Source organism: Oncorhynchus masou, chromosome 15, assembly GCF_036934945.1.
Source record: "Oncorhynchus masou masou isolate Uvic2021 chromosome 15, UVic_Omas_1.1, whole genome shotgun sequence".
NCBI classification, from domain to species: Eukaryota; Metazoa; Chordata; class Actinopteri; order Salmoniformes; family Salmonidae; genus Oncorhynchus; species Oncorhynchus masou.
This window is the reverse complement of record NC_088226.1, coordinates 5,268,335-5,281,182: the sequence shown is the minus strand read 5'-3', so window position 1 is coordinate 5,281,182 and position 12,848 is coordinate 5,268,335. Positions and strand designations below refer to the sequence as shown.

Genomic DNA, 12,848 nt, shown 5'->3' with positions numbered 1-12,848 from the left:
TGAAGGGCCTTTAGGATTGTATCAGACTATTGATTGCTAGCAGCACTGAGAGATGTGGTTTACCATCGTTATAAACAACCTTTTTGTGAAGTACCGTTTGGGGAAACAAATAATTTTATTTAGTAGATTTTTGGATTTGACTGTTGAATAATTTATGGCTACACAACCCTTGGCACGGGGAGCGAGAAAACCCCCACAAAGAGCACATATCAAATGCTATCATATACAGGCCTGCATACTTGAATGCTTTCTCTTTCCAATAGATTTTTTCCCACTCAACCTCCATCGGCTCTGCTTTGTCAACATCAGTTGAGTGAGAGGTCCCGAGGGCCAGAAAATCTCCTGTAATCTGCCAGACTTTTCTGCCATGTATGGCACACTTGTTTTCCTATATCCCTCTAAGTGTTATTGAGTCTGCAAACTCTGACATTGTTTTATCAATTTGGATCAAGTATCTGGGTGAAATGCCCAGTAGGGCCGTTTGAATTACTTGAGCTGTGGTGAATATTATGCCAGGTGTATTCCTCACCCAGATACTCTGTATTAATTCATGGATAAATGACAGAATGATGGCTATGGAAACAAATGCATGTATTTTTCATTTGCCCAATCACATCAGATCTTTTCACATCAGATATTTTTCAGAGCTGATCTGACTAGTCAAAAGACCAATTAGTGAAAAGAAGATTAGAATTGGGTTACCTGTGTAAACACAGCCTATTTGATCTATTTATGTCCTTGGTCAGGGGCTGATGACAAGTGTCTGTTTAAGAGCCCTCGTGGCAAAAGGTGGATAGCATCAGTAATCCTGCACTGAGGAAATACTCTAGCAGCAGCTCACACAGTGGGGGAGGTGGAGGAGGTGGGGGGTCTATAAAATATCAAAGCAGATCGATTAGCCTGACCTCCTACCATATCCATGTTGTGCAGCGAGGGAGGGAGCCATACAGGGTCAAATCAGGTCAAGGGACAAAACAAAGCACGCCCAATGACATTTTTCAGATTTCTGGCATAGATTCTTTCCTTAAAAACGATATAATTATTCATATTTTGTGGGAAAATTCATCCAAACTAGCATTATTGCCATCCTCACTTGTACCGGAGACAAACTGTGATTGCTACAGTGCCGCAGCAGTCGTTCCTTCCTGAAAAATAACAAAGAATCACCAGGGATGATGGCTCTCACATCGTGTTCCACATTCGTGTTGTCTAGTATCGGCTTTATAAAGACCATGGCCCACTCAATTGCACTCCAGAGGCAGAAGCTTACTAACGGAAGAGAAACCAGGTCAACTGATAGGGGAATTGTATTGTTATCTTTATATGTGCGCCGCAGATACAGTGGTGGAACTCTTGTTAGCGACTCTGCCATTTACAAAGCAATCAGGCTGGGTTATCGACACGGGAGGAGCGGCACTAACCTACAGTAATCCACTCCATGTTTGCTAATGAACGGCTGCGCGGCTTGGTGCCCTGGCTATAGCTACGCCACGGATGGAGACTGAAGATGGAGAGAGCTCCAGAATAAACAGAAATAGGGGAGAGGGTGGAGGGACAGGGGTCTGGGGTATGGGAGGGGGAGGATGTTGCCCTGTCTTGACATCCCATCATGAGACCCCTTGGCTGGGCCGGTCAGGGAGGGGAGGGAGGGGAGGCTTGCTGCTGCTTGCTGGCGATGCAGAGTCTGTTTGCTGTGCATCCATCAACCTCTGTGTCCTGCCGAGGAGGCGATCGATACTCAACACAAAAGCTCATTGATGACAGACAGCTCTTGACAAACATATAGCATTTTTTCTGTCTTGTATAGCAATAATCTCCAAGGTCAGTGTGAGTCATTCAAGATGGTGGAGACACAAGGAGCTCATGCGAAGCGCCGTGAGACAGCTTCTTACGGGCTGAAACAAAGGGATTGCACTGATGTATTTTAGTGTCTATTTTACTTCTTGGCACATTGTTAGACTCCACATTACAAAGAGAAGGAGAGGCACCATGAACATGACAATTGGCGAAACTGTCATGCACTGTCAATCACTGACAGCAAAACCCCAAGGACACTCCACAGACCAGTAAGCTAATGGCTCCAGATCATTGGTTGCTGTTGCTTTGAATGTGACATACTGTTAACCATCGGAACTCGCCACTGATCTAAAAGGAATTTATACCTTTCAAAACACACGTCTCACACTGAATACAATATACATAGATCTAAAGTCCCCATACAAGAACTTACCCCCCCCCCCCTCCCCAATCCACTCAGATCCGGCGCTAGGATAAAGTGACTAAGGGGGCAGTTGAAATCAGCGAGGGGGCACAATTTTGGGCGGGTTCTTGCATTGCAATTATATTGAATTCTGCTTATATCATGCTTCACCACAAACAAAGTTCAAATGCCATGACAGGTAGGCTACAGATTTCGTGGCAATCTCTGCTGGGCAGCACATTACACACTAAAGCAAGGCCATTTTAGTGATGAATATAGGCTACAAGATAGATAATAGGGAAATTCACCTATTACAAACAGCCTATGTGACACACAGCTGCCACGAAAACCAATAGGCTACCAAGAAAACAATAATAGAATGTATTTCTATGATGAAACATACCGATACGTAGCTAAATTTTCAGTAGGTCATTTGGGCTCTTGCATTGGAATTATATTGAATTCTGCTTATATCACGCTATACCACAATAAACATAAATGACAGGTTGGTGCGAGAATCTCCACTATGCTCTATCAGCACCATGGACAGCACCCTACAAGATTATAATTAAAAGAACAACCAGCTAGATTGATTCTTACCTTTTCAGAAGAGTCACATTTACATGTCCTTTAAAACAGCCTATAACTAACTACAAAAACACTATTCCTTGTGTTTCGATCTGTAGCATATGCAAAACGTTATATTGTTGTTTTATATTGTATTGTTGTTTTTCCTAAAACAAAAATTGTCGACCTCACAGTTTGGAGATTTGAACACTAAATACATTAGGGCATTGCATGCATAGGCCTACCTTAGGCATCCACTGTATTAATGTTAAAATATATACAGTGCCAGTCAAAAGTTTGGACACACCTACTCATTTAAGGGCTTTTCATCATATGTACTATGTTCTACATTGTGTAATAATAGTGAAAGGTATCAAAACTATGGAATAACACATATGGAATCACATAGTAACTAAAACGTGTAAAAGTGTAAAACAAATCAAAATATATTGTATATTTGAGATTCTTCAAAGTAGCCACCCTTTGCCTTGATGACAGCTTTGCACACTGTTGGCATTCTCTCTCTCTCAAAAAAACGTTTTTTTCCCAATACAAATTTGCCTGCATCTTTATGTACTCTAATATCATAGATTCAATTATTTGGGGCTAATTCCCCATCTGACTAAGTGGAAACTCGTAACATTTGCTATCTCACTAACTCTAAAGATAATACCCACTCATTGTAGCCATGTATTAATCTAAAGGTACATTTAGATTTTAAAATGGTATCCAATCAGAACACTTTCCACAGCAGCAGGCCCTATCAAAGCAGGTAAAGGAGTCAGACAGTTTCATTACAGGAGTCATGAGGATAATGTACTGTTTGACCAAATCATGGTTTAATCCTCCTAAAGAATAGGTTGTTTTTAGTAAGGTGCATGAATGTGCAGCCCACACCGATGCAACCAATACATTTTATAACTCCCACAGCCAGCTGTCAAAAGGTTGAAAAATGTGACTAAATGGTCGCAGTCTGGAGCCTTGCCTTGTGGGATTTTCTGCCTTGAGGCATACTCTCTAACTTTCATTTTACTTCAACGAAAAAGGTCTCCATCTTCGCAATCAGCTAGCTTCTGTCCTCCTCTAGGTACATTGACTTCCATAAAAAACCTAAGAGGCTCATGGTTCTCACCCCCTTCCATAGACTTTCACAGTAATTATGAGGACTTCCAGAGGATGCCATCTTGCAGCATGAACTGACATGTTGTCCACCAAATCAAAAGATCAGAGAATGAATCTAGTACTGGAATCATAAGCTATAGCTGGCTAGCACTGCTGTGCATAAAATGGGGTGAGTAGCTGACTCAAAGACAAAGAAGAGAGAGAAAGACAATGTAATGTATTGCCACTGGGGCCCGCCAGGGTAACTGCTAAACTGCTTGCTGCTGAATGTAAACTGTACACCTTGATTCTCTCGACCTGTGCACCAATGTTGTAAACTCTCATTCATAGGCTAGGTTATAGCAACCTCATGATGGGTACAAGGAAAATATTAGTATCATGTAGTAGCCTAAACATATCGATGTTACATTGAGCTGAGTGACTGGAGTATGAATGACAGTCATCCAATATGCTGTAATAGAAATAAGGCCATCTTAAATGGCACTGACCGCCACTGCCTCCTACACACACCCATTGTGCTGACAGAGCAGTGGAGATACAGTTTTTAAGCTAACCTGTCACTCAATCATTTAAACTTTCTTCTATTTTTACATAGGCACAAAACTAAACTGAGGAGGCTCAGGTTTGAACTGAGGGTGCTAAGCCCGATTTGCCCCCTCGTGGAGGGGACTCCATATTATCATAGTTATTATGGAGACTCAGACGGATAGAGAGAGCCACACATACATAACATGGGGACCTACAGGTGTGAGTTACGATGGAGACTTCCAGTCATAATAGAAGGCCAGGCTTCCCCCCCAGGCCATCCTGCCAGCTGGCCAGAGTGAGTGAGAGTGATGCCCGAGCGAGGCAGCCCCATTAGGGAAGTGCTGCCTGGTGGTGATCAGAGCTGAGCGCTAGCTAGGAGCGGTATGCAGGCCGGGCAGGCTAGCTCAGGTAATTAAAGGCAAACCCAGGAAGGCAGGGAAAGCAGGGGCACCCAGATTTATGCGGCTCAGTAATGCACACACTAAAGTCAGCCCGCCATCCAAAGGCACACTTTACTGCCAATCTTATGAAGCATTAGCTACCTCGCCATGCTGATGCATTCCATCATTCTCTCACTCTCTCTCTCCTCTCGCTTACTCCTTCTCTCTTTCGCTCTCTCGCTCCCACTCTATCTCCAGCCTCTACTCCCTGTCCCCAACCACACCTTTTCTCCCCTTCTCTTCATTCTGCCAATGGAGACAAGTGACACATAGGTTGTATTTTTTCTTCTTTAGTCACGTGGAGTTATGAGCCTATTGCAACGGAAACCAGTGGAAGAGGAATGAAATTTAATGTCAGTAGGCCTACATTCCTTGATAATTCATACACATTTTTTCAATAGGTAGATGTATATAGTTATTTTTTTAACAACTGTGTTATATAATGCTGTTTCCTACAGGCAGTAAGCAATTTAACAAGCAGTGTGAATACTGTCAAAAAGTCAAGAGTGGGATCTTACAAATGAAGCTCCCAAGAGCCAATCTTCTAAATGAAGTAAGGTGCATGTGAGGCTATGGTCTATGAAACCTGTCAACCAGTACATCCATATACTGTAGGTTCCTTGTTATACAACCTGAGATATTAACGGTTCCCACTGCCCACCACATTGGAGTATGCCTGGGCAGTGATGAAGTCTACGGCCTCACATAACCAGACTGACCAAGGCCCTTGACCGTGGATGGCTCCAGTCAAACAGAGATAGAGACAGAGAACGGCGAGGGAGAGAAGGGAGAAACAGAGAGAGAACAGTAGCCACTCCCCTATCAGCTCCTATTCCATCAACCATCTCCACAGATTAGACAGATAGCTGTAGACACACAGACATATCAGATGGACAATAGTCAGATAGTCCAACAACAAAAAAATAACATAATAGAGACAGAATGAGAGACAGGCAGCCCAGTCCTCCAGAGGGGCACCAATGAAAAGGTGGGGATGGGCAGTCAGTCATACAGTAAATCATGGAGAAGCTACTCAACGGTGTAGCGCTATGGAGTATGGCTGCCGGGTTGGGGAGAGTTAGCCGCAGCGTGCATGAGCTTGTCTTATCAATGCTGACAGGCAGACAGCCCGTTTATAGGAAAAGGAAAAAAAGCATCAAGGAAATCCTGCTCTTGTCTATCCCCAATTGAATTACAGCTGGGATCTGAGAGGGCCAGGATGATATCCTTTGACGAGAGGGACAGCTGTATATCTGTACAGTGTGTCCCCCAGGTCTCACGTCCCACAACTTTGCCCATCTATTTGTATTTGTTCCCCTTGCTTCTAGTTAAAGCCCTGCAGCAGTCCACAAAATGGAGAGAGGGGAGTGGGGGCAGGGGGAGTGGAAGGGGGTAGCTGGGAAAGGTACTGCTGGGAGAAAGCAGGGCGTAGAGCACATGACCCCTGTGATATTGGCTGAATACTAATGTCCCCCCATGTTCCTCAGCAAAAGATGTAGAAAGAAACAAAAAATCACATTCACGTACGCACACACACACCACACGCACGCATCACGCACGCACACATAGACACACGTGCAGGGTTGGAGAGTAACGGATTACATGTACAAATAGATGGGCAAAGGGACATGAGGGACACATTGTACAGAAGATATACAGCGGTCCCTCTCGTCAAAGGATATCATCCTGGCCCACTCAGATCCCAGCTGTAATTCAACATGTAAGGGATTACAAAAACAAGCTCATGGTAATCCGTTACCAGCAAAATTATTGTAATCAGATTACAAATACTTTTGAAAAACGATATGATTACTTTTAAATTCAGAAAGGAGGTTAACGGAAAAAAAAAATCTTTGACAATCTTTCTCAATGAAATTCAAATCAGCATTGAAAAAAGGCGCAAGTTTAAGTTTGTTCCACCTGAGCGAGTCTGACCACAAGCCAGAGACCACTGTGATGACACACCAAATGTGTTTGATGGATCGCGGGAAAAGAGCAGGAAAAGGCTTTTGTCGGCTACAGTCCAAGCTATGTCTTCCAATGGTACGACTGCTGTTGGCATCCAAAGATTATCCAACTTGAATAAACGCTTGGAGGTAAGGATGACAGCAGTGGTGTAGTCTATGGCGATACGGATATCACTTATTGTTATCTAAATATATTGATGAATCACACTGATTTAGCTACTTACGCCTTACGGATTGTGGTTGTGGTGGTTGGCTGTTCACAAATCTAAATGTGTATTTGAACCCAATAATGATTGAATTAAAGAAATTTAAGCTGCATATCAATCATTGTTTTAGAAACCAGTGGACAGCCAGTGAAAAATGCGCTCTTGCAACTTTCGGTCCAACTCATCCCAAACCATTTCAATTGGGTTGAGGTCGGGTGATTGTGGAGGCCAGGCATCTGATGCAGCACCATCACTCTCCTTCTTGGTCAAATAGCCCTTACACAGCCTGGAGGTGTGTTCTGGGTCATTGTCCTATTGAAAAACAAATGATAGTCCCACTAAGCACAAACCAGATAGGATGGTGTATCGCTGCAGAATGCTGTGGTAGCCATGCTGGGTAAGTGTGCCTTGAATTCTAAATAAATCACAGACAGTGTCACCAGCAAGGCACACCCACACCATCACACCTCCTCCTCCATGCGTCACGGTGGGAACCACACATACAGAGATCATCTGTTCACCTACTCTGTGTCTCACAAAGACATGGCGCTTGGAACCAAAAATCTACAATTTGGACCAAAAGACTGATTTCCACCGGTCTAATGTCCATTGCTCGTGTTTCTTGGCCCAAGCAATTCTCTTCTTATTATTGGTGTCCTTTAGTTGTGGTTTCTTTGCAGAAACTCGACCCATGAAGGCCTGATTCACGCAGTTTCCACTGAACAGTTGATATTGAGATGTGTCTGTTACTTGAACTCTGTGAAACATTTATTTGGGCTGCAATCTGAGGCTGGTAACTCTAATGAACGTATCCTCTGCAGCAGAGGTAACTCCGGGTCTTCCTTTCCTGTGATGGTCTTCATGAGAGCCAGTTTCATCATAGTGCTTGATGGTTTTTGCGACTGCACTTGAAGACACTTTAAAAGTTCTTGAAATTTTCCGCATTGACTGACCTTCATGTCTTAAAGTAATGATGGATGGTCATTTTTCTTATAAAACAATAATTTTGATATCATGGATGGTCAGTCCTTGAATCCATAACTCTGTCTATTAATCTGAGAGTGGTTACATTTCTCCAGGCCCATCCCTCAGCTTATTATCAAAACAGAGGCGGGGCGATCATTTTGTTATTACTTCTGTGGATTATTACGATATCAAAGTGTCACCAACAAAAGGTTTAGCAATAGGCCTATAGCAAATGCAGCATATGGCATTAATTTTTCACATGTAAATAGCACTATTCAGTAGTGCTCAAAACATGACATTCCATGAGAGCAGCATTTATTTTTCAAATCAAATCAATGAGCCCAATCAGTCCTCCATGACAACAAAATCATAAACAATAGAGTAGGGCTGGCTAATAAATCCTTAGTTTTGGGGTTATGCTCAGGTAAAACAATTTGGTGAATCTATACTTCCGTAGGTGTAAAACATTTGGTTTTTAATGTTAATATATAATTTAATCATATTATTATATGTAGTAGAAAATGATGGGTTAGAAAAAGCCTATATAACCAACCCATCAAGTAAAATATAACATCCATATATGGCCAGCTATGTAAACTTGAACATGGATTTATCCTACAATAGATGAGGTTCAATTGGTAACATTTTTTATTCATTTTATTTCTATCTTCTTCTAATGCCTCTTAAAGGGGAAAATAATCTAAAAGTAACTGAATGTAATCAGATTAAGTTACTGAGTTTGGGTAATCCAAAAGTTACTTTACTGATTATAATTCTGGACAGGTAACTGTAAAGGATTACATTTAGAAAGTAACCTATGCAACATTTAGAAAGTAACCTATGCAATGTCCACCAAATGAGGCCCTTTGGGCACCCTCCAAGTTGACATGAATTTGGATGAGCCAGATCTGGTTCCATCCAGTTTGGCCAAACACACTGCATCATCATCTCACTCAAGGTGCCTCAACCAACAGCCAAGAACCACAAGGTAACATCCAAACATCTCCATTTTGTGGGCTGATTGCAATCAAATCAACATGACAGTAGCCAAGTCTACCTTTGTTGTCTTGCACCCAGACACATGGAGAACTAACCACACTAACCTCTGTACAGAACACCTGAGCTGTACCCATCACAGTGAGTGAAGCCCAACAGAAATGGTTGTGTCTCTGTTGTAGACTCTCTCTCAGTGGCCAGGCAGTCAGGGAAAGGGAAAGTATGCATAAGTATCAAGGATTTACTGTCACATACGGCTGTCATCACAAGGAGGTGCGTCAATATAATATACACCTCCAATCCTCAGGTCCCACTGAATGTCTTTAAAACTCTGCATTAAGCCAAATCCCTGCCAGGGAACGGTGACTGTCATTTGGGGATTGAAAGGTGGTATTTCTCCAGTCACAACTGCTCATTACTGTTGCTACTCAACTCAATGGCATTCTCAGGCAGTAAGGATGTCTATGTGGGACTGACAGAATGCTCAACTATTCAGCTACCTTTTTCAGTACATTCCTGTATAATAATGTTGAAAACATGATTGACCTCATTATTATCTATTTCTTCAGTCAACACCTCAGTGCTGGAAATGGATACCATATTTGAAAAGTTTTGATACAGCACCTGCACCAAAGTGGACTGGAGATACTTGGCAAGGAAATAATGGTCACCTGTTTTAACTCAATTTTCATTGAGTGTGAATATAAATATAATTTGTATTCGCACTCAATGAAAGAGTTAAAACAGGTGACCATTTGAGTAAGACGAGGTCATGCTCAAGAGCGAATTCCTTTTAACCATTTAGCACCGAGCCGCTAACCTGTTCGCATTAAAGGGGACAGGCTGATATGAATTAGCCAATTGAGCACATGCTGCTTAGCAAATCCCACACATTTCTGCACGCCATTGATTTCATTTGACCATTATCGTCAGAGGTTGTGACCAAAATTAGATGCAGCCCGGCTAATCATCTGACAGTCGGCAGCTAATTATCCCGCTTCAGAAAACTCCTGCCACCACTCGGCTCACAAGCTGGTCATGTTACTGCCGGGCTCCGTGTGGAAGGAGAAGTAGACTGCTAGTTCCACTGGAGATATAATATCATTCACTGTATGAGGAGAACAAACAAGGAAACAGAGCTAAACGGGAACTGGATGGGGGTCTTCCTCTCATACCACTTTCATGGATCAGAGTGTGTGTGTGTGTGTGTGTGTGTGTGTGTGTGTGTGTGTGTGTGTGTGTGCTGGTCCTTCCTGTGGAGGCGGTGCCTCCTGGGTAATTAGTCAATCTGAGACTGAGCCGTCAGGCTGACCTCTGAACCCTAACTGCCTCCTCTTCTTCCTTCTTCCTTCTCTTCCTCTCTGACCTCAGTCTCAAAGCTCAGCTGGAACAAAGACTGTTTTCATGTGAACTTCTCTCTTCACCATATGAGAACACCACTGAAATAACAAACCATTAACCATACTGTACATTTCCCCATTCAAACCAATGACCACGAGATCATGTGTTATGATGAAGCCTGGCAAATTAGCTGGGATACTATGAGGGTCAAAAATGTAATTTGATCTTTAGATTGGAGAGGAATAGTGTGGAGATGTCAGCTGACATGGGTCAGAGAGGAAGAGAAGGAAGAAGGAAGAAGAGGAGGCAGTTCGGGTTCAGAGGTCAGCCTGACGGCTCAGTCTCAGATTGACTAATTACCCAGGAGGCAACGCCTCCACAAGAAGGACCAGACCAGCTCACTGCTTGGCTCAAACTCAGGGCCAGGCTCCACTGCACGCGTGCACACTCACACACACACACACACACACACACACACACACACACACACACACACACACACACACACACGCACACACGCGCGTGCGCACACACACACGCGCGCCAGCTCACACGCACACACACACGAGCGCGCGCCTGCCAGCACACACACACACACACGCGCGCCAGCACACATGCACACACACGCACCCACACACACACACACACACACACACACACACACACACACACACACACACACACACACACACACACACACACACACACACACACACACACACACACACGCGCGCCAGCTCACACGCACACACACACGAGCGCGCGCCTGCCAGCACACACACACACACACGCGCGCCAGCACACATGCACACACACGCACCCACACACACACACACACACACACACACACACACACACACACACACACACACACACACACACACACACACACACACACACACACACACACACACACACACACACACACACACACACACACAGAATCCCTGGAACCTCTGATCCATGACCCTGGAAGCGGTATGAGAGGAAGACCCCAGCAGGCAGTACAGTAGGTGCCAGCAGCTTCATTCACCCAGCTCTCAGTAAACAATCTCTGGTGTTTCTGTGAGCGATGGGCACGTCGTTTGTTTTGCTAATGGGTGTTTTTCTCCTTCACACTCCACGGGGAGTGCTATCTAATGAGCCGCCCACCCGTGCTCTCTCCCTCCTGCAGCCAGTGTGCCCTGAGTGTGTGGCTTTAACCCCGGTGCAGGGGAGGATGGATCACAGAGCCCCCAGACTGCCAGGGCCATGGAACACTCACACACTCACTCACACACACACACACACACACACACACACACACACACACACACACACACACACACACACACACACACACACACACACACACACACACACACACACACACACACACACACGCACACACACTCTGTCTCTCACAAATAAAAATAAACATAACGACACAAACCCATATAAAGACTTTCACAAATACACAACCAAAAGTCCATTTAGGTAAGCTAAGCTTACACAAATCATCATATTATTCACATGCACCTATTAACAAAAGCAAATACTTACAGATCTTTAGCCATACTGTACCTACACGTGCCCTCACATGGGACTTTGAGCTCCCTGGGTACATGTGCACCCATCACTAATGCCCGTTCACTAATTCATCAGAGTTATGTTAAATATACATGTGAAGCCATAAGGCCAGGGCATTAGCTTCTTAGCGTCCTATTACACAGAGTATGTCAGGGAATGTGCAAGACAAGGGGCTGAAAGGCAATGATCAATGATGGGATCTAATTATATGAATGTTAATGTTTCCTCAGTATCATTCTCTTTGTTAATTAGCGCACTGGCGCAGCTGGAGAGGGAAACCTGCATGGTAAGATAGCAAGATCCAGTAACTAGACGGACCACTTTGGATGTGGGTGTTTACAATGCATTTGACTAAACCTGGGCTACTGCAAGTATTTCTGCCTCTCAAAAAGGAAATTGAGCCCAAAAGTGTAAAAACATCTTAGCGAAAAATGCTACTTCCAGAACTCTCCATCTCTACCACCTTCCAGAGCATTATGTTAGTTGGGTGGATGCAGAGACCATGCTTTATGTAGATGAGCGTGACACCTCCTAAAATGCCTGTAAATGTGAGAACCATCTGCTTTCATCAGGAAACAGGTGGATCTCCTGAGTAAAGATGCTCCCTCACCTTCCATCTCCACACCAATGAGGAAATACATCAATTGTGAATGGAGCTTCAGAGGAACTCCCACATCACACCGCCTCAGAAACATCCCACATAATCAATCTACTTTACATAAATATGGAAGGGCTGGTTTATCTCTGTTACTCACAACTACGATTGTATTGTTCTTTTATCCCACTGAGAAAAGACACAACTTACAAAGAGGAGCAATGTAGACAATCTACCCTGTTTACTGTCAATAAGTCACTCAAATAGCCAGATCCTGAGTAATTCCATGGTAACGGAATTACGCTGAGACTCAGATGTTTCACTTTCAAATGTAAACCAAACAAAAAACAT

At 43.7% G+C, this 12,848-nt stretch overlaps 1 protein-coding gene across 3 annotated transcripts in view; it reads right to left on the bottom strand.

Annotated features, from left to right (window-relative positions):
• LOC135555392 (RNA binding protein fox-1 homolog 3-like) overlaps positions 1-12,848 on the bottom strand; it is a 478,747-nt gene that overhangs the window by 147,479 nt on the left and 318,420 nt on the right. The gene's annotated exons all lie outside the window — the stretch shown is intronic.